This window comes from Haplochromis burtoni, unplaced genomic scaffold, assembly GCF_018398535.1.
Source record: "Haplochromis burtoni strain Fernald_Lab_line unplaced genomic scaffold, NCSU_Asbu1 Contig_50, whole genome shotgun sequence".
Lineage (NCBI taxonomy): Eukaryota > Metazoa > Chordata > Actinopteri > Cichliformes > Cichlidae > Haplochromis > Haplochromis burtoni.
The window spans coordinates 943,064-953,370 of record NW_024582411.1 but is presented as its reverse complement, the minus strand read 5'-3'; the positions used below and the strand labels follow the sequence as shown (position 1 = coordinate 953,370).

General features: G+C 40.2%; 1 protein-coding gene and 1 long non-coding RNA gene across 6 annotated transcripts in view; one reads left to right on the top strand and one right to left on the bottom strand.

Moving 5' to 3' along the window:
- Nucleotides 1-10,307, bottom strand: part of zfhx3 (zinc finger homeobox 3) — a 284,113-nt gene that overhangs the window by 142,278 nt on the left and 131,528 nt on the right. For all 5 annotated transcript variants that reach the window (XM_014335913.2, XM_042220537.1, XM_042220538.1 and 2 more), the window contains one exon: nt 5,235-5,594. The gene's annotated coding sequence lies outside the window, so the exon portion shown is untranslated. The remainder of the gene's footprint in view (nt 1-5,234; nt 5,595-10,307) is intronic.
- LOC106633332 overlaps nt 1-10,307 on the top strand; it is a 36,834-nt gene that overhangs the window by 8,951 nt on the left and 17,576 nt on the right. The window lies entirely within an intron of this gene.

Genomic DNA, 10,307 nt, shown 5'->3' with positions numbered 1-10,307 from the left:
CACACACACACACACACACACACACACACACACACACACACACATAGATATACATATATGTTTTTCTCTTTTCGTATTTTTCTAAAGAAGATGTCAGGTTCTGCGCAGATCTAAACATCTTGCAAGTGTTGCCAGATAGAAATTCCAAATCAGAAATATATATTTGGAAAAAAATAAATAAAAACGTCGAGGAAGAACACGCGTTGAGCTAAAAACAAAACATAAGGCAAAGGCTTGTGTAAATATTACAATCTACATAGTTTTAAGGACAAATGTGATAAATTTCGTATTTAATATCGAGATCATTTTAAAGCAACGCACTGTTAACGGAGGAAGGAAATAAGCGCAGACTAGGCCTTCTGATAATGCATATTTCAGATCGGGGGATACAGTGAATAGTGGAGAAATCCTTAGAGCTGCTGTCACAGATACTGGGTGTGAGACAGGCAGGACTCGTGGGGTTTTACGCGCTTTAGAGAGGCTCACTGAAACAGAGGGATCCCAAATCAGAGCCATATGACCACTCCAGGCAACAGCTACTTTAGCTGATGGTAAACCGACCCAAACAGAAGACTCGCAGATCCTCACAGCGCAAAACTTATTTAAATGCCACTTGGTGCTCACTGAATTTTCAATCGAACGCGAGAAAGTTAGAGTTAATTTTCCTTGATGTAAAGAAATACCCCCTAACAACACAACGAGATAAAATATGACAGGTGGAAGCGACATGGAGGGCAAACACACAGATCCAAGACTGTCGCCAGAGGTCAAATCCAAATCCTGCGTCACCCGCAGCCTCTGGGACGCTGCACCATATTTCTGCAGACAATGGCCTGTGTCACACGGGACAGACACAGTTTCAAGTTTGCCTACCGTTGATTCACAAGAATAAAAACAGTAATAATCATCTGGCAGGAACAGTTGAATGCATAAATTAAAAAAAGCACCAAGGGAGGACTTAGAGGAGAGAGTTTGAAATAACAGAGCATGCACCAGGTTATATTATAAGGCTTTAAATATGCCAAATTAACCACACAATTGGTGATTATTGGAGTGAGAATTAATCAATTCAAATCAATGACAGTGAATAACAACACTGATGGCAATTCAAGAAAAATGATCCATAGCAGATATAATGCACAGGTGTAGCTCAATCTAAAGTGAACACAAAGACAGCTTTTGATTTGTCTTTATATATTCAGCGGCTATTCAGGACCTATTTACTACACCCAGTCAGCAGGCTGCGACTCAGACAAGTGAGAAAAGTGAAGACAGACAAGGTTGGGATCGTAGGGAATTTTGCATGGAAATCAACTACCCATATCATACCTCTCCACACAACGCCCTACTGATGCAGAGACAGCATCTGTGCTGCATCTAGTTAAGAAACAAAGCCAACAGGCTCATCCAAAACCCCACGCTATCAAACCTCCAGTACTGTGAAGAAGCCCTCTGGTTGTGTGAAAGCAATTTAAGCTGGTCAAAGCAACTGAGGCAGAATTATGGATGCTTAACCCCTATCAGCTCTCCTAAACCTCGTCTTGGTGGCAGGCAGCCCCACCTATATGCTGTGTGTGGTGAGTTGGAAGGGTTGTGGTCATGTTCTCTAAATACCTCAGCGGAGGTGAGTGTTCCTGAAGCCAATAAAAACCGGTGATTAATGGTGCTGTTCCTTTTTTTTTAGGTGTTAGCTTGTTAAGGGATTTAATAGCAAAGGTGTTTACTTTTTGCAGTGACAGAAAAATTACAGGAGCACAGGGCTAAGACCTTAAACCAGGAGGTCTGCATGAGCGTTATTGTCACCGGTGTCGTGTTACTACTATATATATGCAAATATATATGTATAATAATGCAATGAATGACCATAAAGATGGCTTATAAAAGCAATTCCTCAGAGGAAAATCAACTTCACAAGTTGAACTTTTCAACTTGGACTCGGAGCTGTCACGCAGACAGTCAGAAGCCTTGCATATGGCACAGGGATGATGCTCAGTAATGACACCTGTATCCCTGCTACTAGGAGCACGCATCTCACATGCCCTGCCATCGTGCTAAGATCACTTCTGTATTATGTATTTTAGCGCGTGTGCAGCAATCAACTGACCTCGTTGCTGTGACAGAAATGCCCTTTACCTAATTCAAGCACTTTTATTTTTGTTGTGTGTCTACTGCATATGTGACACTGGAGGTTTGGGGGGGGGGGGGGGGGGGGGCGGCAGGAAAGGGCTCTTTTACTTTTTACTGTGTTAAAAGACACACAGGCAGTAACACAAACAGTGACAAGAGAGTGACAGATGTGTTAGCAGCAAGCAGGAACAATGTAGTAACACTTCTAATTCTGTCAGATAAGTAGTTACTAAATCATTTGCAGCGCTGTGCATCACTACAACTTTGTGGTGTTATCAGCTGAATCTGATCCACTTATACAGTTGTTTTGCTGCTTATAAGGGCAAAAAGATATCAACATGAAAAACTGTCTTTGAATTCCAAAAGGTCATACCTTCCCTGTGGTCAAATGAGCGACAGTGATGTGATATTCTGTTTCATAGCTTAGAGGATAAAATGAGTGCGTTGAATCACAGACACATATTAATTCACTTCATGACTGTTTGTAAATTAATCTTGGAATCACCAAGTTAGTCTCTGGCTCATATTAAGCTTGAACGTTACAATTAAAGGAAAGTTCAAGCTTATAATAAATCCTTTTACATTTCAATGACCAGTTTTAAACAACAGAAGTAAATCTTTGCATCTTTGAGTGGTCACTCAGTCCAGTCAACTGATTTCTGTACATTGGGGCTGTGAACTGTTTAAAAATTATTTTTAGATGCCAAAGTAAGCATGGATTGCTTTCCACAATGAAATGTTTAAATGTCACAGTGTTACATCTCCCTTTCTTTTGTATTTTAAGAGTTCATTTGAATACATTCACTAAAAAAAACATAACCAGCATCTAAAGCAATGTATAACCCCCCACTTTTTCTACATATGTACTGCATTTTACTTTTACAGTTACAGATTAAAATGATTACTCTGTGTATATTTTATGTCTATATTTTTATCGACTGATTGCATTATTTTTTTTTAAATTGTCAACTAAACCATCACATCCTGACACGAGTTCCCTTGTTACTGCGAGGCTGATATTAACCCCTAACCCAAGCCAAAAAGAGCGAACAAGTAATGGCAGCTTCGGATTTACTACTGAGGATGTCACAATAGGCATCTATTGCAAAAGATGCCCCAATACGCTGTGTTTCTCTTAATGCTATGAGACAATTCCCTGAGCCACACGCCGACAAAGTGCACTCACATGCAATACAAAGCACGTAACAAGAATGGTAACCCGTGTCGCCTCTGTTTTCTGATCTTATATTTTTGATATGTTCAAATACATTTCCTCAGGAAGAAACGGGGAGAGAAAGTGGAAGGTGGTTTTCACATATGCTGTTTAGAATTGTAAATGTATTGCATAGGCCCCGCTGTCCAATTACATATATCTTTCATGTATGAAATCATGCATGTCTTTTTCTCTAAAAGGGGAGGGCTGGCACAAAGGGAGCAACCCCAACAGTAGCAGAACAGTGTGCTGCCCACTTGAAAAATAAGGTCTAGTGTCGGAGCCCTGGAGCTGTGGAGCCCTGGGCAATAGCACAGCTCCATCAGCACACAGACCAGGGAGGGGAGTTGCTTTGCCCCAGACTGGAGCCCTTTCCACTCCTGACTCCTGCTGTATTATTGTTGCCCTATTTGTGAGGCAGCTGACCCTGTGGGTCCTAAATCAGACTTTATAGAAAATACATTTCAGATCACGTCCTTAATTAGGTCCAAGATGATAAATATTGTTTCATGAGCTTTCAAGTGTATTATTTTTGCCAGCACTAAAAATATCATTTAAAGATGCAGGAGAAGAAAAAGATTTCCGTGTATTTCTTTTTTTCCCCTTTCCTCATTATTTTTTTAAACAACAACTTGCTGTTAAGTATTCAATTTCAGTGACCCAAATTTTACTAAATGACTTTGAACTTTTCGAACAAATGTTTTTAACTCCTTTAAGACATAACTCATGCCACTCAGCGTGTCCTGTTGCTTTTATGTTTGCTCCAGTACAGTCACTTGATTACATAAACAAATTATATTCTCAATTTCGCTTGTTTTCAGAGTGCAAAGTAATACATTAATTTTTGGTTGACAAACCAAGATGAACATATTTGCCTTTTGCATGACGAAAAGGAAATTGTTTGCTACATATGTGCAAAACCTTAACCTCAATCTTTATTTTACATATGACGCTATTTGACTCATGCTATGCTGCTCAGCCAGAAGTTTGCTTATTATCTTATCAAGCAGAATAACTTAATATAGTCCAGATAACGTGGGATCAGGTCTTAATCAATGTGTGAAGCTACGTTGTCAGTGTTCTAAAAAAACAACAGGGAAACCCTTATGAAACTTGGAGGAAAGCTTCTTTTAAAGTCAATCAAAAAAAAGAAATGCTTATTTCGTTAGCCCAAAAAATGCATACATGCATCACAAATGTGCCCCGTTGCATGTTTCTGATTCAAAACCATGTTGTATATCGTTTTTGCACAAACCTAGTCTCATGCAGTAAAAGACAATATACAAGCACCAATAAACACGCACACACACACACACACACACACACACACACACTCAGCGGTGACATTTTATCAGCCTGAAAATCACTTTTGTCCCTTTAAACTTCAAAACACACACATCTTGGAATATTTGCACATCCCATTACTGACAGGAATACTGATAACTGTAATCGAAAGCAAGAGAGGGTATACTGTAGGTGTGTCATAGTGTAAAAATAAAGTATATTTCCTGTCCACAGGCCTGTACATTTTCATATGATGGTCTGCAAGTTTATGTATCTGTACAGCATGCCTGTGTGACACATAACCACGCCACCAACGCTAAGCTCTGGCTGATCACTGGCCCAGTCAGCAAGGGGCTGGTGAAGAACCTAGGATAAGCATCTATCAACCAAACAACCACAATCTATTCCGATCCTCTAATCTGAGAGGAATAAACAGGTGAGCAGAGCATGAAAGCGGGGCATTTATCAGCCAGACTTTCCTTTACCCCAAATCTGAGGGAGAGCTAACCATGTGAGGGATACAGAGGGGACAAGTTAGCTTCAAAGCCCTGGAGAAGTTAAAGGGCTTTGGGTTTGGACAGCAGGAGCAAGGGGGACTTCACAGCCTTACCTGATGGGGTTTTTGGTCTGAGTTTCCAACACACAGAAGCCTCTCTGACTGTGTTTTCGTTTCAAGTGTCTGTTTGAAGTCAGCAGGCAGAAAGGTCACACCCTCTTGGTCACAGCAGGTTTGTCGAAGCAATGGTGGATGGCCAGACGCTATTGCTAATGTTCAGGCTTTCTTTCTTTGTATTCACAAAAATAATAAAGGAGAATGTAAAGCTATAGATCTGGTGCCTGGGCACCTGAAGAAGTTTTGGTGATTTACTCCTAGAATTCCAGGTATTTCCAGGGTTTTCCAAAGCTATACGTTTTTGGGATTTAGGGACTCCCGGGTCACAAGAAGAGCAATTCACGATGACGCCATCACCTGGAACGTGAAACAAAGAAGAAGAAGAAGAAAAAAGACAACATCAGAAGCATGTTTTGAACGCAATTAAAAATCACAACAACCATGAAAGAGTTCCAGTGCAGTCTTCTAAGAGCAGCGACAATATCTTTACCTCATCCCGGAAATATGAGCACACAATAAATGTCTTTCAAGAGAGAAAGACCAGAGCAATATGACTTCCATCAAGACTTCAAAATTAATCAGCTCTTTTTAGAGTCAACAAAATTAATCTATAATTATTTGGATGCTACTACTGCAGGACAGCCTCTTACGACTTCAAGATTACATTTAATAGCAAATGAACTGCTGTGAGTAATTTCTGTTCTCATACCACTGAAGACTTTTAAAATGAAAAATGAAAAAGATTTCCTGAGAAACTTAATTTCCCTGTAACCGGAACAAGACATATTCCTGTAATAGCATATATAATTGCCTGTTCTGCAGAGGATCTCCAGTATACGACAACAAAGTCTCATAGACAGTACATATTTATTCAACTGTCAATTCCAGCAATGAAAAAAAAAGGAACATGTTAAAAAAAAACGCCTTTGAATTCCACATGGGCCTGGTTTGTGAAGCTGAGTAAATATGCTTGTCATATGTTCCAATAGTTCCACAGCGACAGAGATTTAGTTTGGGAATACAGGCGGGAGAGGCAGACAGCTTGTGATAACTGAATAGCTCTTTTGAAGCCGCTTCCATTTGGAAACATTGTGCGATTATTTTTACCTCTGTGGTTAGACTTGAGTTAAAGCCCATGTTTAATTGTTCCCAAGAGTTCTTAGTGTGGCGCTGATAAGGAGCTTGGGGAGCAACATTTAAAACTGCAACAAAAATAACTAGACTCTTGCTCATTGGCCACAGGTCTGATAGAGTGTCAACAGAGGATACACAAAGCAAAGAGAAAGAAATGAAGGTGCGAAGAGAAGAGAAAGAAAGGGAGACGGGGGCAGACATCTTGTGCGGTTATGATGGGCTTGCATTTGAAATGTTTTATCGGGGTTTTTTTTTTTGCTCCTGGTCTTGATTTTAATGTGCGGTCAGCCTTTCACGGCATCCAATCACTTCCATTTGAAATATCAAATCGAATAATAATCCTTTCGAGCCACCTTAAATCGAGAGTACACAGTGCACTCCTTGCTAGGGAATAAATAAATTATTTTCATGACAGGATTTTGTCAGCGGTTACAGCAGTCAGAAAGCAGCGCTGTTAATTTGTCATCTCCCTCTTCCCCGCTCTCTCACTTCGTCCAACGCCACGACTTCCCGGTTTGTCAGGGCGACCTGTGGGAGTGTATGTGTCGGATCAATAGCCCACCCACAGCAGAGCCGCGGGCCATCCCTGACCTGGGCTATTGATTAGGCTTGGCTCAGCTGCCAATAGCAATGTGCTGGATGTGACACCAGGATAAGATGGGAGCTGAGGAAGGGGGATTCTGAATTGCCAGTGGCAGCCCCATAGCACACCGCAGATAAAAGTCAATTCCACTTAACCAAATCACTGACAACTAAATAGTTAGCACACAGAAGAATGCTATGAGTCTGTGATGGCAGCTGCTGGATGGCTGGGGATTTCCTAGCCCCTGACCTGTGTCGAAGAGCACAAAAGGCCAGGGCTGAAACACTGTGACACATGTTTGTCTGTCTTTCATTGTGGTTTCTCTTCACTCGGCAAGCTACACCTGTGTCATTAATAAATCTGGAACATCTTTAATCAAGGGCTGATTACTGATAAAATACATTTAGACATTTAGTAAAAGTTACTATTTTCAGAAAATCCACAGTTAACTATAGCTTTGGGTCATTCTAGTAAACTATTTTAATTATAATGTTATTGTTTGTCGACAGTAAATTTAGTATTTGCCAAAGTTAAGCTATTAATTTACAATTTATTTGCAGTGGTTGTTATATATATGACATTGTAAGTAATACTGGTTCCAATAAGGAACACTTATAGTTTTTATACTTCTTAGATGTGCTTCATGAGCCTGCGTACATGGAAGCAATGCAGCTGTACTGATATTGTCAGACTCCTTTTGATCCATCTTGCTCCCGGTCATTACCAGCCCATATTAGAGTAGTTTACATGTCACTTTACCGGTCCTCGTGAATGTAATTCTGTGGCTACTGCCTCCATGTGCATTCAGCACCTATCTATGGCACCATATCTCTTCCTGTAATTGCTGAGTGACAGAAAAGCAATACTGACCACTTCATTATAGGACAGCCAGACTGACTGGACACTGGCCTCTTTGCTCTAGGTCACTCTGGTCAGACTGACCTTATCTGCCCAGGTCGTCAGGGGTCAGTCACCCAGAATCTATGAGGACGTTACAAGACTTGCTGTGGGTCCCGTACAGCAAGGTCGCCTGACCCAGGCAGACTGCTTATATCACAGGTATTGATTGCAGATTGTCTACTTCAACTGACGCTAGCCTAATCTCCCGATAGTGGGGTCTCAGGGGCTTTAGTGTGAAGTTAAGTACTAAAAGTAACAAGAGGGAAGCTACTGGATACTAGTGATGGTATGCAAAAAATATGGGGAAAAAGTTTTATTTTTGCATTGCTGTTTGGGGATGAAGCTCTGCGAATGCCAATTTTATAGAGTAATGAATTAAGTAGGAAAATGCATTGTACAACTACAGTAGGGTAGTGTTGTAGCCTGTTCCTTCTTGCTGTCTGGTAAACAAACAGACATGGACAGCATGCAGGAAAAAAAATCTGCTGTTTGATCTCAGTGTGCTTAATTTAAAATCTTTGTTCAAATCCTTATTATTTCCAAAGAAAATGAACTAATCCACCTGCAAAAGTTAGCTGCAAGTCTTTCAGTTTGCCGTGTTTATCTACTACATATGGATGAAGATATATGACATTGTTAGTCAGCACCTATATGTGTATTTGCATGCATGTCTTTGGCAGCTTGTCTGTGTGAGACCCTTTATGTACATACTAAAGCATCCCTGATGCTCGTTAGATCCCGTCTCTCGGCAGCTGCTTGGCACCGTTCATATTAAATCACAATAATGGCAGATGAGCTCTTGCACTAGAGAGACAAGCATCTATTTGAAACTGCATTTTATTACACTTTGTTCCATTTAATCAAAAAAAACTATGTGAAAAGATAACCCGGTTTTAAAAATCCCAGATAAACAGCAACGATTGCATCTTTAAATAATAAATGATCTTCTGCCTCTTACAGACGGGAATATAACTGAAAATAATTGAAGACAACAATGTCCTATAAGAGCACCACTCGAGCACTGCTGATTCAGAATCCCTCATAACTTCAAACATTCAGTCATAAAGTATAGATAATCCGTAAAAGAACGGCATGCGTCTGTTTACAATTTCCTTCTAATTAAAGCTACAGGATAGGCTCTACCTTTGTTAAAGTTGATGTGTGTTTGTTAGACTTGCCAAAAAACTGTACCACTGGCAAATTAGGGGTGGAATACAAAACGAAACAAACAATAACACTCTAATATGATCTGCAGTCAAGGAATAAATATTTCACAATCTGTCTACATTTGACACACTTTCAGTTTGAGAACAAAGGATTCTGAAACAACAAATTGCCCAAACTTAGTCTTGAGACAATAACCTTTTTGACCTGAATTAATTCACACAATAGTGACTTCAGCCTGACTGGGTATGTAATTGGTCCTCAATTTGTTTAGAATTTAATGACATATTGTTACTTCTGTTGGTGATTAATCAAAAGGGAAAACCCCCCGAATCAGATCAATAAGTTAAACAAAATCCAATCATGACTGTAAGGCATGTAAAAAAAAAGCATTAATTGGGCAAAAGATGACGGTATGCTACTTTATAACAGGGTGAACTGAAAGTAATGGAAAAATCAGGTAAGCAGGATGCTGATGAAGGTGATGCATTTCCATCTTCCTTCTATGAACCACGCCTGCAGTGTGCAAGTGTGTCTAAGAGGGATAAGGTAGTGCTTGATGATTAATCACTGGACATAATAAAGCTTCTCCCCATGAGCACACAGTCCAGCTGATTCTATGATATGATTGGGGCCGATTAAAAAAAAAAGAAATAATTATTCCTTACAGTGCATTCATAGTACACTCTAATGACATCTTCTGATTGGACCTTGCGGAGAAGATAATAAGGGCCGTCTTCAGAGTGGTCTCTAAGATTATTTCTTTAACTTCATGAAATGGGGCCACGGGCCTGGATGCTGCAGATTTGAGGATTAAGATAAGATGACCTTTCACATTATGTTGCCATGTATAAAAGATGAAGTTTACAGTGCCTCATTACATTAGGCCTTATCAATGGTTGGAGCCTCTGTGAAGTCCCTTTGAACATCACAATGGTTTTTTGAGGCTGGTTTACAACAGGCTTCTACCCCCCCAGTGTGGGATTACACTGCCTGTGTGTGTGTTTGGGTTATGGTTTGGCTAACAACTGTTAATGTTCTAAAACAATTCAAAAATACTATACAAGGTATATATATATATATTAGGGGTGCAACGATATTCGTATCGATATTGAACCGTTCGATACAGTGCTTTCGGTTCGGTACGCATATGTATGAACAATACAGAATTTGTAATTTATTTTATCAACTTTCCTTCTGACGATGCTGTCTGTGTTGAGAGCTCAGTGGATCTGCGTTCGACTACTCCGCCTAGGCTGCACTGTCGAGCGCAGATCCACTGAGCGCAG